This window comes from Somniosus microcephalus, chromosome 18 (genome assembly GCF_052327205.1).
Source record: "Somniosus microcephalus isolate GS21.2 chromosome 18, FLI_Smic_1.0, whole genome shotgun sequence".
Lineage (NCBI taxonomy): Eukaryota > Metazoa > Chordata > Chondrichthyes > Squaliformes > Somniosidae > Somniosus > Somniosus microcephalus.
In genome coordinates this window covers 49,683,109-49,702,446 of record NC_141004.1, presented here as the reverse complement: position 1 = coordinate 49,702,446, position 19,338 = coordinate 49,683,109, and the positions used below count along the sequence as shown (strand labels likewise).

Here is a 19,338-nt window from a genome sequence, read left to right as displayed (position 1 = left end):
CCAGGTCAGAGGCTGGGTATTCTGTGGTGAGTGACTCAACCTTTGAATCCCCAAAGCCTTTCCACCTACAAGGCACAAGACAGGAGTGTGATGGAATACTCTCCACTTGCCTAGATGTGCCAACAACACTCAAGAAGCTTGACACCATCCAGGACAAAGCAGCCCGCTTGATTGGCCCCCCATCCACCATCTTAAACATTCACTTCCTCCACCATCGGCGCAATGTGGCTGCAGTGTGTACCATCTACAAGATGCACTGTAGCAACTCAGCAAGGCTTCTTCAGCAGCACCTCCCAAACCCATAACCACTACCACCTAGAAGGACAAAGTCAGCAGGCATGAGGCCACAGTTGATGATGGGCATAAATAAATAGCACATTGAGCACAAATAGGTATTCAGAGAGACTCTAAAAATGGCTGGTGTGAAATGGAAACACCACCACCTTAAAATTCCCCGTCTGATTTGGAAGTATATCACTGTTCTTTCATCGTCGCTGGGTCATGATCCTGGAACTCCCTACCTAACAGCACTGTGGGAGTACCTTCACCACACGGACTGCAGCAGTTCAATAAGGTGGCTCACCACCACCTTCTCAAGGGCAATTAGGAATGGACAATTAATACTGGCCTTGCCAGCGATGCCCACATCCCATGAATGAATAAATAAAGCAAGACGCCTATTACCTGAAACAAGTGGCCCTTTTAATCACTCAAGGGAAGACACTTTCAAAATGGCAGCGACAGGAGCATCAGCTTTAACAGGACATTAAGTCTACCAACACCATTTTGAGGCCACTACTTCCCCATTAACGCTGATTTCGGCCAGTTAAAATTGGCCCCAGCAGCTCTCCAAAGGTATAAATTTTAAGTTTTGCATTGCACAGCAGCCATTTTTAGGGTCTCTCTGAATACCTATTTGTGCTCATATGTGCTATCTATTTATGCCCATTATCAACTGGACTGACATTGCCCAAATTAATTTGATACAGGAAGCTGACTCTCCTCAGAGCAAAAAAAGGTGTCTATTCAGTCAGGGTTGGGTTTGAACTCGGGCCCCAACATTAACCATTACACTTTCCCATCCCTTAAATCCTAGTCTTTCTAAATACAAACAATGCAAGCATAGTTATAAAACTAGTAGAGGTTAAATTCAACTTCGGCAGGCAACCAAGATCGAACACCTGTTATACTCCTCACTCGATTTTCCTTTCCATTAAAGTCCATTTGTTACTGCCCGTTATATGCTCCTGCAGAAGTTGAATTTCACTCCTGTTTGTTTTCACAGCCAACATAAGCATTTCAGTAAGGTTGTTTAAATCTATAGCAGTCGACCGTACAACAGAAAAAAAATCAAATTTAAATGATTGTAGCAGCTTCGTGTCTGCCTGTCAACCATCATGTCTCTGCCCTGCACATCATAGGGGACGGTTCCAATGCTCTTTGCATCAACAAATACAAGTACAAATCATCAGTCTTATATTTCTCTGTGACAAACAGAAAAAAGATTATGTAGATAAGCACAAATGGTAGTATGAGAAAATATGACATTATGGTAAATCTCGTGGGCATTATTCCGATCTAGGTCAACTTTTTGATGTTTAATAAAATTGTGGGGCCTTGGAGATGTCTCCCATCTCAAAATCAAAACTCGCTACTATTTTCTTATTAACTGGATTTATGTGACGAAACTTTGAATTCAGTACTTTAATGAATAAGATTACAGTTCAGTTACAGAAAGTAAAATTCAGTGTATAATCAAATTGAAATTTTTACCAGTCTGTCTGATTTTTTTGTCAGAACTCTTTTGTTGACATTTCCAGTATCCATCAGAAATTGAGCAGCATGCAGAGTTTAACCATGCCTCTTGGACAATAGAAGGTTACACCGTCAGTCTGTGTTGAACAAAATGTCACCAAATAGCAGTCTTTTCCCAGTTTGCTACCACAATTTGTAAGTGAGTAAATTGTTACTCACACTACAATGTACTTGCTGTGTTTATTTTAACAGGCCATGACTTGATAGGGTTTCTAACTTAGGTCACAAATTCACAATTAGCGATGAACTTTGTAGGTAAATCTGTACACATGGTTGCATTTTTGGGCTCTCTGAAGTCAAATCCTCATACTGTTTGAGCAGCGCTTTATATTTGAAATGTAGTCCCAGTTGTAATGTAGGAGATGCAGCATCCAATGTGCGGACGCCAAGGTCCCACAAACAGCAATGTGATAATGACCATGCAATCTGTTTTTTCAGTGATGTTGGTTGAGGGATAAATATTAGCTTCAGTTTAACGTCTCATCCGAAAGATGGCACCTCCAACAGTGCAGCACTCTCTAATGTTAGTAAACAGCCAACACAACAATAACTTCCGTGCTAAAAGGAAACAGTTCACTGGCAGCTAGTTGGCAGAGTTGCGTGTATGCTTTCAAGTACACGTGCACAGAGCTCTTATATTCTTTACTGTGGAGCAGTACGGAACAGGCAGTATAACTTGCTCTTTCTACAGTAAAATTGCACTATTAGAGATAGTCACGGGAGAGTTTTAGGTGGCTGAGGTGGCATACTTGGTATAAGTGTGGCATGTTTGCACGTGAATGCGAGAGTCAGGGCTAAAGGGTGGAGAGTCAAGTCAGTAGTTCTGTATCTGAAGCCACAGGTGAAGTGAGAAAGAACTCTTGATTGTATATTGATATGTTACTTTGTCAGTGATGAGGAAAGTGCACTGTGTGGTGTATTTGGTTTCAGTATCTCATGGTGATCAGGAGTACATCTGTCAGGTGTGCCCATAGTTGGTAGGAACACAGTGATATGAAAAATCAAACCCAAAACCAGAACCATAGTGTAAAGAAAGAACTAAATGAACTGTTTGAAACAACAGCAAAACTTTTGCATCCAGAAGGCATCAGTCTAATCTGCAATAAAATTGTTCTAAATTTTTCTGATTACGGCAGCATGTTAAGTAAAATTCTTCTGGTGTGAGACATAGGTACATCCAACCATCTGCATATAAAGCAGACTGCTTACTGTTCATCACTGTGCACAGTGCAGCTTGTCCTAAATTGTATAAAATCTTATTAATCAAGCAGTGCTCATTATTGAGTTTATGATGCTCAACAAATTGCAACATATTTGGTGTAATGTTTAACAAATTACTTAATTGATATCAATTATGTTTTATAAAAAAACTTTGCAGTTACTATAAAATTTGTGGTTTAAATCATGTTTATAATAAATGTTGCATTTGGGAAAGGTGCAACGTAGATTCACAAAGATGAGTGTGTATAATTTTGTTGAGATATTTGAAAAACTAGGGTTGTATTAACAGTAGCAGATAATGTTAGGAAAAGGGATCTAATAGAAATGTACCACATTTTAAAGTGTAAATAATGAAAGATAATTTCCACTGATCAGTGAGCCAGTAACAGTGGGGACATACACCCAAGATTAGTATTGGAGTTTAAAGTTAGAAGGGCTAATAGCATATGAAATGAAGTACGACAAATGGCTACTAAAGTCAAGACATCACAACCTTGAATAAAGGATTAGGCACATGCTGGAAGAAGCAGAGGAAAAATATAAAAGAGTATAGGGAAAGTGCAGGAAAATGGAATCAGAGTACAGTAGATAGTTCCACCATGGAGCAAGCACTGGCACAGGCACAGGCCCTAGCAAAGTGCTGAAATTTCTATGTCCAATTAATCGGCGTGCTTGTGTAGTGGCGTAAAATTGCATCACGATAATGAGCACCAGACTGATGCAGCATCTGTTTGGGGCCTGGAGTTTTTTTCAAAATTAAAGCTAATTTTGAACATAGGAACTAGAGTAGGCCATTCAGCCCCTCGAGCCTATTCTACGGTTCAATGAGATCATGGCTGATCCATACCTCAAATCTATGTACTCGCCTTTGATCTATATTCCTCAATACCCTTACTTAATAAAATACTGTCAATCTCAGTCTTGCAAAATTCAATTGATCCAGCATCCACAGCCTTTTGGGGGAGAGCATTCCAGATTTCCAATACCCTTAGTATGAAAAAGTGCTTCCCGATTTCACCCTTGAATGGCTTAATCTATCGAATTCCTTTATCATTTTAAACACATTAATTAGATCCTCAAGGGAATACAAGACTAGTTTATGCAATCTGTCCCATAATTTAACCCTCTAAGCCCTGGTATCATTCTGGTGAATCTGTGCTGCATTGCTCCAAGGGCAATATATCCTTCCTGAGGCACGGTGCCCAAAACTGAATGCAGTCCTCTAGATAGGGTCTGACCAAGGCTCTATACAACTGAGGAATAACTTCCTCCCCTTTGTATTCCAGCCCCCTTGAGTTAAAGGCCAATATTCCATTAGCCTTTTTGATTGCTTTTTGTACCTATCTATTGGCTTTTAATGATTTCTGTACTTGGATTCCCACATCGCCTTGCTCCTCTACAATCACTAGTTTCTCACCATTTATAAAATACTCTGATTTATCTTTCATGGGTCCAGAGTGGATGATCTCACAGTTTGCAGATGACACCACGGTAGTAGGCCAGATCACCAACAACGATGAGTCAGCCTACAGGGAGGAGGTCCAGCATCTCGTGAAGTGGTGCGCCGACAACAACCTGGCCCTTAACACCAAGAAAACAAAGGAAATAATCGTGGACTTCAGGAAGTCCAAAGGCAGAAGTCACACCCCCATCCACATCAATGGGGCGGAGGTGGAAAGGGTGGCCAGCTTTAAGTTCCTCGGAGTCCACATCACGGAAGACCTCTCCTGGTCCCTCAACACCTCCTCTCTGGTGAAGAAGGCCCAGCAGCACCTATATTTCTTGAGGAGGCTGAAGGGATGTAATCTGTCACCCCTGATCCTCTCTAACTTCTACCGCTGCACTATAGAGAGCATCCTGACAAACTGTATCACGGTATGGTATGGCAGCTGTAGCTCCCATGACCGGAAAGCCCTGCAGCGGGTAGTCAAAACTGCCCAACGCATTACCGGCACCCGGCTACCGACCATAGAGCATATATATCAGAAACGCTGCCTACGGAGGGCACGGTCCATCATCAAAGACCCTACCCACCCCAGCCACAGTCTGTTCGCCCTCCTACCATCTGGAAGATGCTACAGATGCATTCGCACCCGTACGACCAGATTTAGGAACAGCTTCTTTCCCAGGGCTGTCATCCTACTGAACTCCACAAATAAACACTAAAGCCTGCACATCTGCCAATGCACTTTATTATGGTCATATTTATGCTAATATACTGCAAGCCAAATGTATAAATGTATGTTGAATGTTTAAGTGTCCTAATCCAAATTGTACACTCTCGGGAGCCGCAAGCCTACATTTCGTTGTACTGCACTTGTGCACTAACAATGACAATAAAAGTTGATTTGATTTGATTTAATTTTGACTTATCCACATTGAACTGCATTTGCCATAGGTTTGCCCACTCACTAATCTGTCTATGTCCCTTTGTAAAGTTCTGCTCCCATCTGCACTGCTTACTGTCCATCACAACTTAGTGTCATCTGCAAACTTGGATATACAATGGGGGCAATTTACTTAACCCATCCAGCATGAAACTGACGCAATCAAATCAGCCTCCTGTATTACATGCCACCTGAATTTACTTTCTATTGGCTGTAATGTTAGCTCTGTGATGAAATCAGGCTTGGGGGAACTCTGTACAGTGGCTTCATACATTATTCATGAATTAAGTGAGTACTGTGCAATGTATTTCCTCAATGTGAAAATGAAATAAACAGCAAATCTTCCTTCAGCTTCTTGCAAAGATCAAGAAATAAGTGAGGAATAGCGTGCACTATTTGTTTAATTATTGCATTTTTAGCAGATCTAGGAAGCTGTGCAGAACTGGCCGATCATATAATTCATCTTTAAAGTAAAAAGGCTGCTTCCCCTGGCTAGAGAGTCTAGAACTAGAGGTCACAGTCTCAGGATAAGGGATCAGTCGTTTAGGACAGAGTTGAGGAGAAATTTCTTCACTCAGAAGATTGTGAATCTTTGGAATTCTCTACCTCAGAGGGCTGTGGATGCTTCGCCGCTGAGTAAATTCAAGACTGAGATCGATAGGCTTTTGGGCACTAAGGGAATCAAGGGATGTGGGGATAGGGCGGGAAAGTGGAGTGGTAGAAAAAACAGAAAGGCAGAGTATTTCCTAAATGGTGAAAGATTGGAATGCAGATGCTCAAAGGGACCTGGGTGTCCTTGTACATGAGTCACTGAAAGTGAATGTGCAGGTGCAGCAAGCCATTAGGAAGACAAATGGTATGCTGGCCTTCATTACAAGAGGATTTGAGTACAGGAGTAAAGAAGTCTTACTCTAATTATATAGGGCCTTGGTGAGACCACACCTGGAGTACTGTGTACAATTTTGGTCTCCTTACCTAAGGAAGGATATACTTGCAATAGAGGGAGTGCAACAAAGGTTCACGAGATTGATTCCTGGGATGGCGGGACTGTCGTATGAGAAGAGATTGAGTAAACTAGGCCTGTATTCTCTTGAGTTCAGAAGAATGAGAGAGGATCTCATTGAAGCATACAAAATTATTACAGGGCTTGATAGGGTGGATGCTGGGAGAATGTTTCCCTTGGCTGGGGAGTCTGGAACCAGGGGCCACAGCCTCAGGATAAAGGGTAGGCCATTCAGGACTGAGATGAGAAGAAATTTCTTCACACAGAGGGTGGTAAATCTTTGGAATTCTCTACCCCAGAGGGCTGTGGAAGCTCAGTCATTGGGTATATGCAAAACAGAAGTCGATAGATTTCTGACTAGTAAAGGCATCAAGGGCTATGGCGATAGGGCCGCTGAATGGAGTTGAGGCAGAAGATCAGCCATGATCTCATTGAATGGCGGAGCAGGCTCGAAGGGCCGAATGGCCTACTCCTGCTCCTATTTCTTATGTTCTTATGTAGAAGATCAGCCATGATCTTATTGAATGGCGGAGCAGGCTCGAGGGGCTGTATGGTCTACTCCTATTCCTATTTCTTAAGTTCTTAAAAGTATAACTACGTCTAGGGTAGTGCAGTTATGCGAGAGCTTTCTAATCATCTACAGTAACTTTGAAAGCTCTTTATTCATTGTATATTGTCTTGGATAATTGCCATTTTTGTTTGTAAGCCTTTTTAATGCTTTTTTTTCATCTAAGCACCTTAGTTTAAAATCTGTTGGAAGCACATTTAACCTGAGTATCCATAAAAGGTGAACTCAATCAGTGCAGGTACTTCCCCAGGTAATTTGGTGTTTTATACATTTCTTTGTCTGCTTCCTGTTAAAATGAAAAGAATTACAAATTCAACAGTATACAAGTCTACTATACAGTGATGAGGCCTTGTCACTAAAAAACGAATATATCGTGACACACGAGAGCTATTCCTGTGTAAACCCCTTCCTGTGACATCACTAAAGTGCCTCAATGTCTCCTTGCGCTATTTAGGAATTGAATGGAAATAGCTACTTAATGAAAATGTTTTGCTTCACTTGAACAAATAGATGACCCATGACAAGAAGCCATCGGATACAACTTATACCCTTGAGTGTGGGATGACTTGATGACTCCTGACTTTGGCATTTGTAGTTATGGTCAGTGCAATGAATGGACTACAGAAGATATTGTACAATTCTTCATTTTGGATTCTCTTTATACAGCGTGTTAAGCAACTAATTAGAAGTAAAGATTAAATATGAACTATATTAATGTACTGATTAGAGACTGATTATAGAAGTATTTTTCAACCCACGTTATCTGTTCTCCATGAAATACATTCCGTACAGTGGAGATGGCATTATCAGCATGGTGTAAATAAATCTCAACATTTCTTGCTGTGTAGATAATATCTATTGTGGGCATTCATTAGGAAAGAACACTAAACATATTAGTAAAGATTAAAAAGAATAAAACAAAAATACATGAATTCTGAAATAAAAACAGAAGATGTTGTAAATGCACCACAGGTTAGTTAGAACCTTCCTTGAAGATCCTTTCTGATGAACAGTCCCACCTGAAATGTTAATCGATCCCTCCTCCTGCTTTACAAACTGTCTGACTTGCTGCATGTTGCCAGCATTTTCTGTTTTTATTTTCCAGGAATGTTCTGGAAACTCGTGCCATTGTAATGGGGTGTCCAAGTTGTGGGGTCCGTTTTCATCCATTGAAGCCCCAGGAATTTATATCGTAAGTTGTGTTATGTCCGTGTATAATCAGACACAGACTGCGGAGAACGGTACAAACGGTGTTTATTCAACGTGGCTCAGACTGCAACTGAACTGCACAGATTACTACTCAACATTATATACAGGTGTGGTCACTGCCAGTACTACAGTATACATGAGCTGTAAAAAGTAGTCCTCCCCCTTAAAGGTACATACATTACAATTCCTCCCCTTTTAGATTAACAGTACCATAACACTCATTTAACAATTAAATATCAAACTAATTACAATTAACACTTTTAACATGCAACATTAGCTGAAAATAGTCTATTTATAAATTCAGTCTTTGGGGACGCTTCCTGATCCTTTCTGGATAGCGCCTTTCCCGAGTGTCTTGCTCTTGGTGCGGAGGCGATTCTGGCCCCCTATCGTCGGTTGGTTCATCAGCTTCCGATGCTACTGTTTCTGGGGTAGATGCTACCTGTACGTCGGGTTCAACACCAGGTACATATGGGCGAGGCATGGGGTTGACTTGTTCCTGTGACTCTAGGATCTGGTCAGCATGGCGTCTCACGATGCTCTCCCCAACATCCACTGTGTACATTAGTGGGCCCTGCCGTGTGCATATCGTTCCTGGCTGCCATTTTTCTGTTCGGTAGTCGCGGGCCAAGACTGGTTGCCCTACATTGAAGCTTCTTGTTGGCTTCTCATGGATGTGCTGGAATTGCTTACTCTCAACATCTCTTCGTACGTTTGGTCTGAGCAAATCCAGGCGAGATCTTAACCTTCGGTTGAAGAACAGCATGGCTGGGGCCTGGTTGGTGACTGCATGTGTCGCATTCCGGTAGGCGAACAGGAAATTGTCCACCTTGTGCTGCAGCGGAATGTTGTCATTGTACATAGCCTTTATTGCCTTCTTAAAGGTTTGTACGAACCTCTCAGCCAATCCATTTGTGGCTGGATGATATGGGGCGGATGTGTAATGCCTTACCCCATTCTTTTTCAAGAACCTCCGGAACTCTTCGGACACAAACTGTGGTCCGTTGTCGGAGCAAATCTGTTCTGGCAAGCCATTCCTGGCAAAAGTGGTCCGTAGGACTGCAATAGTTTTCTCTGTGGTGGTGGAGGGCATTTTGATGACCTCAGGCCATTTCGAGTGCGCATCCACGGCTATTAAAAACACTGAGTCCATGAATGGACCAGCAAAATCAATATGCACCCGTTGCATTGGAGATGAGGGCCACTCCCATGGGTGTAGAGGGGCCTGTGGTGGTGCATTTTAGACTTTCTGGCATCCTGAGCAGCTCTTGGTCAGGTCCTCGATTTGCTTATCGATTCCCGGCCACCACACATAAGCCCTGGCTAGGCTTTTCATTTTTACCCCTCCCAGATGACCCTCATGAAGCTCATTGAGCACTCTATCCCTTAACTTGGGTGGAATTGCCACTCGGGATCCACACATCAAGATTCCCCGGCACACTGACAGCTGTTCTCTCCTTGTCGAGAATGCTGGCAACAGTGAGTCGCCATGTGCTGGCCATCCCTTCACCGTCAAATCATATACTCGAGACAGTGTCGGGACATTTCGGGTTTCCTTTTCGATACAAGCGTTAGTTACCGGTAGATATTCAACTATAGTCGAATGGAATATTTCGACAGGATCCACTGCTGGTGCTTCCTCCGCAGTAGGCAGTGGCAGGCGTGATAGCCCATCAGCATTTCCATGCTGTTTCGTGCCCTTATATTCAATCTCATTGTGGTGCGCCCCTAGAAAAAGTGACCATCGTTGTAGTCGTTGCGCAGTCATAACCGGAACGCCCTTCTTTGGATTAAAAATTGAGACAAGAGGCTGGTGATCAGTCAGCAAGGTGAATTTCTGCCCGTGCAGATAGTGATTGAACGTTTTCACTCCCCACACTAGGCTGAGGGCCTCCCTGTCAATCTGGGCGTAGTTACTCTCGGCTGAGGTTAGTGATCGTGACGCAAAGGCTATTGGCCTCTCTGAGCCGTCCGAGAATTTGTGCGACAACACCGCTCCAATGTCGTAGGGTGACGCATCACATGCCAACCGAATTGGTAATGCTAGGTTGTAATGTGCCAATACCTCTTTCGATGTGATTAGTGTTTAGCTCTTCTGGAACGCTCGTCTACATTCGTCACTCCACTTCCATGGCACCCCAGTTTGCAGTAGGGTGTTCAGTGGGTGTAGTATTGTAGACAAATTTGGCAAGAACTTATGGTAGTAGTTTACCAGCCTGAGGAACGACCGCAGTTGTGACACATTTTCCGGTGCTGGAGCCTTGACTACAGCCTCAATCTTCTCTGGGGACTTATGTAACCCCTCTTTATCGATAACGTGGCCACAATACGAGATCTGTTTTCTAAAAAACTCACATTTGGGGAGGTTAGCTCGGAGCCCATATTCCTGCAATCTAGTGAGCACCTGCTCCAGGTTGGCAAGGTGATCACTGTCATTTTTGCCTGTGACCAGGATGTCGTCCAAATAACACTGGGTCCCTGGGATCCCTTGCAGGACTTGTTCCATTGCCCTCTGCCAAATAGTCGGAGCTGATGCTACCCCGAATACCAGCCGGTTGTATTGGTAGAGACCTTTATGGGTGTTGATTGTGAGGTATTTTTTTGATGCTTCTTCTACCTCCATTTGCAGTTACGCCTGGGCCAGATCAATCTTAGTGAAGCGTTTCCCTCCAGATAGTGAGGCGAAAATACCTTCAATCCGCGGAAGTGGATATTGTACGGTGTGAAGGACCGGGTTCACTGTTACCTTAAAGTCCCCACAGATGCGAACCTTCCTTGGTTCCCCAGGCGTGTTGCTCAACGACTTTTTCATCACAGGGACGATGGGTGTAGCCCACTCGCTCCAGTCTACCTTGGACAGTACACCTGAATGTTCCAGCTCTCCAGCTCTGCTTCAACGGCTGGGCGGATCGCATAAGGTCTGGCCTTAAAAAATTTTGGACTTGCGTTTTCTTCAATTTTAATCATCGCTGTCATGCCTTTTAGTCCGAGTCCTTGCTGGAACACTTCTTTCGCGTCAGTTAGGATCTTTGACAATCACCCAGGTGTGACGTCGTCATCCTTTTTGTCAGCCAAAGTCAGTGCCTGTATGGAATGCCAATCCAGTTGTATTTTCTGGATCCATTCATGTCCCAGTAATGGTGGTCCTCCATCTTGCAATACATACAGGTCTAGTTTTGGTATTTCCTTACCGTTATATATAACGGTCACCCTTATTTTTCCTTTGGGGTAGACTTTTTGCCCCGTGTACGTCTTCAAAATAATTTTTGTGTCTCTCAAGGGTATGTGTGAGAATAGCCGCTCGTAGTCCCGTCGGTTTATGACTGTTAGGGCTGATCCTGTGTCCAATTCCATCTTTACCTGGACTCCTGCTAACTTGAGAGTGACTCAAATGATTCGGTGATCCTCTGTTGTGATCACATTATGTAGTTTCAGACAACTCAGTTCCCTGCTTTCGGAGTCGTTATCACTCTTTTGTTCGTCTGAACTATTCTCCGTTATCTTATGTACCTTCTTGTACTTTCCTTTGGTCGGTTTCTTATTGCTGGTTTTCTTTCCCGACCTGCAGACTCGTGCTATGTGTCCTACTTTTCCACACTGTCTGCACACTTTGTCGTGTGTTGTTCTGCCGCAGCGATAGCACTTCTCTGTTCCATATGACATTTCGTTTGTGCCATATTCTTGTGGTCTCTGTTGTATCTCTGCAGCGCCCCGTGCTGCTGCTTCATATGATACCACAATGCTGAAAGCCTTTTCCAGCGTAAGGTCCTTTTCAGATAAAAGCCGTTTCTGGGTTCCTTCACATTGCAGCCCACACACAAACTTGTCCCTTAAAGTATCTGCTAGTCCCGTTCCAAACTGGCAGTGTTTCGATAGCTTGCGCAGTTCCGTTAAATACTCAGCATTACTTTCATCTTTATGCTGGTCCCTTTTGTGAAACTTAAATCTTTCTGCTATCAGCAGCGGTGTGGGGTTTAAGTGGTCCTGTAGGATTGAAACTATGTTTTCAAAATCCTTTTCTACTGGCTTCTCTGGGGTTACTAGGTTTCGTAGTAAGCCATACATTTTTGCACCCATTGAATTCAACAATACCAGCACTTTCTTGTCATCTGGCACTTCATTCGCCTTGCAGTATACTTCTATGTGTTCGACATATGTCGTCCAATCTTCGACTTCATTGTCGAACGCTGTGATACTGCCACTCTTCGGCATTTTTGGGTGTGGTTAGACTAGCTTAAAATGGCATCTCCCGCGCTTTCCTTTCTTCCCGACCCGAAACGTCAACTCAAATTTCTCTCCACGGATGTTGCCTGACCTGCTGAGTTTTTCCAGCATTTTCTGTTGTTATTTCGGATTTCCAACATCTGCAGTATTTTGCTATCAGCCTGGACTTGTTGCGATGAGGAGCCTGAGGAACTGGCGGATCCTGACCTACATGTCTCTGATCCTAGGGCTGGTGGTCTCTTGGAGGAATCCACACTCACAGCTGCCAGAGAGAAGCTGGTGGCACAGGTTTTCAGCCAGTGATAACCCGCACCCTTCTATGCTTCCCCCCAACCCCACATCGAACCCACCGATTAGAGCTACATGAGGAAGTCTCAGACAATCATGTTGTGGAATGATTCCAGTGGGCTGCAAACTCAAGGAATGTGTCAAATATTTTGTCTTATAATACTCCTGTGCAGCGCCTTGGGACGTTTTACTACGTTAAAGGCGCTATATAAATACAAGCTGTCGTTGCTATTGAATGACATGCAAAATAACGAGCAATAGAACTTTTATTCAGTACAAAATTGCAATTGCACTTACAATCAGCAAACGACATAACTGAAAATTGTGCTCAAAAAGCAACTTCATTAAACTTTTATACAACACATCTTTTATTTAACAAACGACATCAAAAAACTTTTATTCAGCAAGCTTTTATAGTGCCATGTGAAGTTATTAGGGCTGACATGGGCTGCGCGCTTTCTGAGATCCCTGATTTGCTACTATGTTCGCTGCAGCATATTCAAATACATTTTTCAGGGAATTTGGGAGCACGTTTGTAACGGGCAGATTGGCATGCAAAACGGTGTAAGTTATAGCGTACGTCGCCGATCAGGCGTTTCCTGGCCATTTTCAGCCATTTTATCATTATAGTCATGTTGTAAAATGGAGTAGAAAATGTGCAGTTTACCAGACATGGAACTTGAAAAGGGGAAGAACAAATGACCTGCAGAAACACTATGCTGCTAGACTCTGTATGCATGTCAGGTATAAAGAATACTTATAGGGATTGCTGTTTGGAGTTTACATTACCAGCGGGGAGCCAAAAGAAACTGTTTACAGATGGAGAATCATCAGTAGCCATCCCACAGTTTTCCCGATAGGCACAACTGGCGGGAAAAACCCAGATTAGAGAGCACCTGGGAAGAGGAGTCGTCATTTAAAATGTGAGTGTTTTCAGCATCAAACGTCTTTTAAGCAGCACTTGTCTATTGAGAAGGATTATAAAGCAATGACTTCCTTTCACCTTGGTTGGAATGACCCAATGTACAGTTTGAGTGGCCACAGCTGTAATGCATTGTGTTTGGTGAGCTGCTGTGTGTCAAACCCACGCCCACAGCTTAAAGCAATGTTCTGTTCAATGTAACCTGCATTGTTCAGTTATTTTTTTTGCAAAAAACCCCCCCGCCAAGTTTTCTTACCATTTATCTTAGGAGGTGTAGGTTGAAATTGTAATGTATATACCTTTAAGGGGGGAACTACTTTTTACAGCTCATGTATACTGTAGTACCGGCAGTGACCACACCTGTATATAGCACTGAGTAGTAATCTGTACAGTTCAGTTCCAGAGTGAGCCACGTTGAGTAAACACCTGTTGTACCGTTCTCCTGTAGTCTTGTGTCTTACTACTGACGGACACAACATTGGCGACGAGGCAAATTCGATCCTACCTGCAACTCTGCATCACCTCCCAGGGATTCGTTCCTGGAGGTCAAGGCCAGAGACACGGGCGTCGACCACGGGCAACCACCCAGTCATCCAGCAGAGACTCGAGAATTGCGGGGGAGGCTGTTGAGAGCCAGGCTTGGCTTTCCAGTCGCGGTGGTCCAGCGAAACGGGCTGGCAACAGGTAGTGCGCAGACCCTTCCCGGACAGCGGCGGGCTAGAGCCCGACCGAGCGGCGTCGACGGGAGAGAGAGAGAGAGGGCAGAGCGCACAGGGCGCAGCCGGTGTTCAGGGGCCGAGCAGCGTCGAGGAGAGGGAGAGAGACGCGCAGGAACCCGCGAGGCGCCGCCATTGCCACAAGGACCGCCGAGAGCGGCATTGGCAGCAGCGCAGGAGAAGCGCGCGAAACCTACAGGGCGCCGCCATTGCCACGAGGACCGCCGAGAGCGGCGTTGGCAGCAGCGGGGGAGGAAGGAAAGCACGGGAGATGCCATTTTAAGCCACACCCAAAATGCCGAAGAGTGGCAGTATCACCGCATTTGACAATGAAGTCGAAGATTGGACTACATATGTCGAACGAATAGAGGTATACTGCAAGGCAAATGAGGTGCCAGATGACAAGAAAGCGCCGGTATTGTTAAATTTTATGGGTGCAAAGACGTATGGCTTATTACGAAATCTAGTAACCCCAGCGAAGCCAGTGGAAAAAAGAGTTTTGGAGACATAGTGACGATACTACAGGAACATTTAAACCCCACACCGCTGCTGATAGCAGAAAGATTCAAGTTTCACAAACGGAACCAGCATAAGGATGAAAGCAATGCTGAATATTTAACAGAACTGCGCAAACTATTGAAACACTGCCAGTTTGGAACGGGACTGGCAGATACCTTAAGGGACAAGTTTGTGTGTGGGCTTCAAAGTGAAGGAACCCAGAAACGGCTTTTATCTGAAAAGGACCTTACGCTGTATTATGTTCATTAATAACTAGTTTTCATTAAGAACACAGCTAGCTTCTTAGCTAGTCACTTTATTTAGTATATGAGAACTTCAGTACATCAAGACTTCTACAGCTTCTTTCTAGAGGCTTCCATCTTGACTACTGCCTTGTGGGTAGCCTAGTGCATCATGGGTAATGTAGTCTTAAACACATACAGCTGGGTAGTGTAGTCTTATGTACATACAGCTATATACAGCTCTACACAGCTCTACGGCTCCACCTAGTGTCCACTATAGAATGACATGTTATTGATCATTACATTCCCCTTTCTTTGAGGTTAAACAAAATCAATATCAATCAACTTTCAAGAAAAACGATAAAGATGATATCAGTAACACTTTTGTTAGTGCTCTATAAACATAAACATTTTCACAACAGTCAACACATTTTCAAAGCTTTACATTATACTCAAAGATTAAGTCTATCAGGCTTTTTTACTTCACGTGTGGATCTTCTCAACATGGGCAAGTCTGATGTGTCTTCATGAGATTGTTCTGGTGGTGATTGACAAGATGCAGTTGCAGCATTGTCATCGATCTGCTCTTGTATAGTTTCATGTGTTTTCAGTGTGGAGCCCCAGATGATAATGTCATCAACATAGACCCGGACTCCTTCCAGACCTTCAATTTCGCTCTATGAAAGATTTCAGATGCAGATATTATCCCGAAAGGCATTCTGAGGAAACAATACCTGCCAAATGGTGTGTTGAAGGTACAGTATTTGGTGCTCTCTTCATCCAGTTTTAATTGCCAAAATCCTTGTGAGGCATCGAGCTTTGTAAAGTATCTGGCACCTGACATTTCACTGGTGATTTCTTCTCGCTTGGGAATCTGGTAGTGTTCACGTTTTATGTTTGCATTTAAGTCCTTTGGATCCATGCATATTCTTAGATCATTGTTCTTTTTCTTTACACATACCATGGAGTTAACCCAGTCTGTTGGCTCTTCGACTTTCCTGATGACTCCTAGTGTGGTCATTCTGTCCAGTTCTTTCTTGAGCTGGTCACGTAGGGGTGCTGGAACTCTTCATGGAGCATGTACCACTGGCTGAGCATCCTCCTTTAGCTGGATCTTGTAAGTGAATGGTAGAACTCCAAATCCTTTGAACACATCCTGGAAATTATTCACGACAGAATCCATCGAGTCATCTGGTCTGCTTATGGCACAGTTTATATGGTAGACTCTCTTGACCAGTTCTAAGTCCTCACATGCTTTGTCACCCAGTAGTGAATCAAGTCCTTCAGCCGCAACAGAAAACATGAGATGATGCACTTTGTCTTTGACAGTCACTTTAAGTCTGCATACACCTAAGCTATCTATTTTCTGTCCATTATAGCTCTTCAGTAGTACTGACTTTTTCTGTATTTTGGGCTTTTCTTTCATGTTTTTAATGTCACTCATACTGATTAAGTTTGCTTTTGCCCCAGTGTTTAGTTTCAATGTAACTAATGCTCCATTCACCTGCAGTGGGATCATCCATTTGTCCTCTTTTACTGCATTGACGTTATGTTCAGCATTGTTTATTCCTGAGGGCTGCACATTTTCTGTATCCTTTTTTATATTGTCACATGACACTATTCCTACAAAAAATGTCTCACTTAAATCAGTGTCCTCAATCACATTAACTCGGACTTGTTGCCCTTTCTTTGCCAAACAATGCTTTTCAAAAGTAAAAACAAAGTGATTCTTTCCATGACATTTTGTGCACATTTTTCCAAACGCTGGAAATTGTTTTAACTGGTGTTTGTAACCACAGCGTTTACAATTAAAAATTCCTTCCTCCGATTGCTTTTCATTTCTGTTCTGCCCACGTTTCTTCTCTTTGTAGGACACAGCACCGACAGCAGCACTTACTACAATCGCATCATTATTGATTTCACTGAAAGTCTTCGCGTGCTGTCGAGCTAGCTCACTGGCTTGGCATATTTTCACAGCATTTTCAAATGTTAGTTCGGTTTCTCTCAACAGACGTTCCCTGACCTTTGTATCATGAATACCAAACACAATTTGGTCACGAATCATGGATGCTTTCAGCTCAGAGAAATTACATGTCTGTGCTTTCAGTTTCAGATCGGTCACAAAGCTATCAAAAGTCTCATTTTGCTGCTGTGTCCTTGAACAGAACATGTATCTTTCATAGGTCTCATTCTTTTTGGGAGAACAATGTGCATCAAATTTCTTTAGCACATCGTCTAATTTGTCTCTGTTCTCCGCTGGATTAAATACAAATATATTAAATACCTCTATCGCCTGTGGGCCTGCAACCGTGAGCAGCAACGCTATCTTCCTTGCGTCTGGCTTCGTACCGAACCCGATAGCAGCAATGTAGAGTTTGAATTGTTGTTTAAAAGTCCGCCAATTGTAGTCGACATTTCCCATGAGATTCAAACCTCCTGGTGGCTTCAAATTCTCCATGTCGCGTTTCACAATCTTTAGCAGATTTTCACAACTCCTGGTACCATATTATGTTCATTAATAACTAGTAGTTTTCATTAAGAACACAGCTAGCTTCTTAGCTAGTCACTTTATTTAGTATATGAGAACTTCAGTACATCAAGACTTCTACAACTTCTTTCTAGAGGCTTCCGTCTTGACTACTGCCTTGTGGTTAGCCTAGTGCATCGTGGGTAATGTAGTCTTAAACACATACAGCTGGGTAGTGTAGTCTTATATACATACAGCTATATACAGCTCTACACAGCTCTACGGCTCCACCTAGTGTCCACTATAGAATGACATGTTATTGATCATTACACGCTGGACAAGGCTTTCAGCATTGCGGTATCATATGAAGCAGCAGCACGGGGCGCTGCAGAGATACAACAGAGACCGCAAGAATATGGCACAAACGAAATGTCATACAAAACAGAGAAGTGCTATCGCTGCGGCAGAACAACACACGACCACAATGATTGCTGGTTCAAAGACAAAGTGTGCAGACAGTGTGGAAAAGTAGGACACATAGCACGAGTCTGCAGGTCGGGAAAGAAGACCAGCAATAAGAAATCTCCAAAAGGAAAGTACAAGAAGGTACATAAGGTGACGGAGAATAGTTCAGATGAACAAAAGAGTGATACCGACTCCGAAAGCAGGGAGCGGAGTTGTCTGAAACTACATAATGTGATCAAAACGGAGGATCACCGAACCATTTGGGTCACTCTCAAGATAGCAGGAGTCCAGGTAAAAATGGAATTGAACACAGGATCAGCCCTAACAGTCATAAACCGACGGGACTACGAGCGGCTATTCTCACACATACCCTTGAGAGAAAGAAAAATTATTTTGAAGACGTACACGGGGCAAAAAGTCTACCCCAAAGGAAAAATAAGGGTGACCGTTATATATAACGGTAAGGAAACACCAAAACTAGACCTGTATGTATTGCAAGATGGAGGACCACCATTACTGGGACATGAATGGATCCGGAAAATACAGCTGGGTTGGCATTCCATACAAGCACTGACTGTGGCTGCCAAAAAGGATGACGACGTCACACCTGGGTGACTGTCAAAGATCCTAACCGACGCGCAAGAAGTGTTCCAGCAAGGACTCGGAACACTAAAAGGCATGACAGCAACAATTAAAATCGAAGAAAACGCAAGCCCAAAATTTTTTAAGGCCAGACCGGTACCTTATGCGATCCGCCCAGCCGTCGAAGCAGAGCTGGAGAGTTTGGAACGTTCAGGAGTACTGTCCAAGGTAGACTGGAGCGAGTGGGCTACACCCATCGTCCCTGTGATGAAAAAGTCGTTGAGCAGCACGCCTGGGGAACCAAGGAAGGTTCGCATCTGTGGGGACTTTAAGGTAACAGTGAACCCAGTCCTTCACACCGTGCAATATCCACTTCCGCGGATTGAAGATATTTTCGCCTCACTATCTGGAGCGAAACGCTTCACTAAGATTGATCTGGCCCAGGCGTATCTGCAAATGGAGGTAGAAGAAGCATAAAAAAAAATACCTCACAATCAACACCCATAAAGGTCTCTACCAATACAACTGGCTGGTATTCGGGGTAGCATCAGCTCCAGATATTTGGCAAAGGGCAATGGAACAAGTCCTGCAAGGGATCCCAGGGACCCAGTGTTATTTGGACGACATCCTGGTCACGGGCGAAAATGACAGTGATCACCTCGCCAACCTGGAGCAGGTGCTCACTAGATTGAAGGAATATGGGCTCCGAGCTAACCGCCCCAAATGCGAGT

General features: G+C 43.5%; 1 protein-coding gene across 2 annotated transcripts in view; it reads right to left on the bottom strand.

Moving 5' to 3' along the window:
- The window catches only part of LOC147105266 (synaptotagmin-B), a 1,410,822-nt gene that overhangs the window by 1,142,777 nt on the left and 248,707 nt on the right, over positions 1-19,338 (bottom strand). The gene's annotated exons all lie outside the window — the stretch shown is intronic.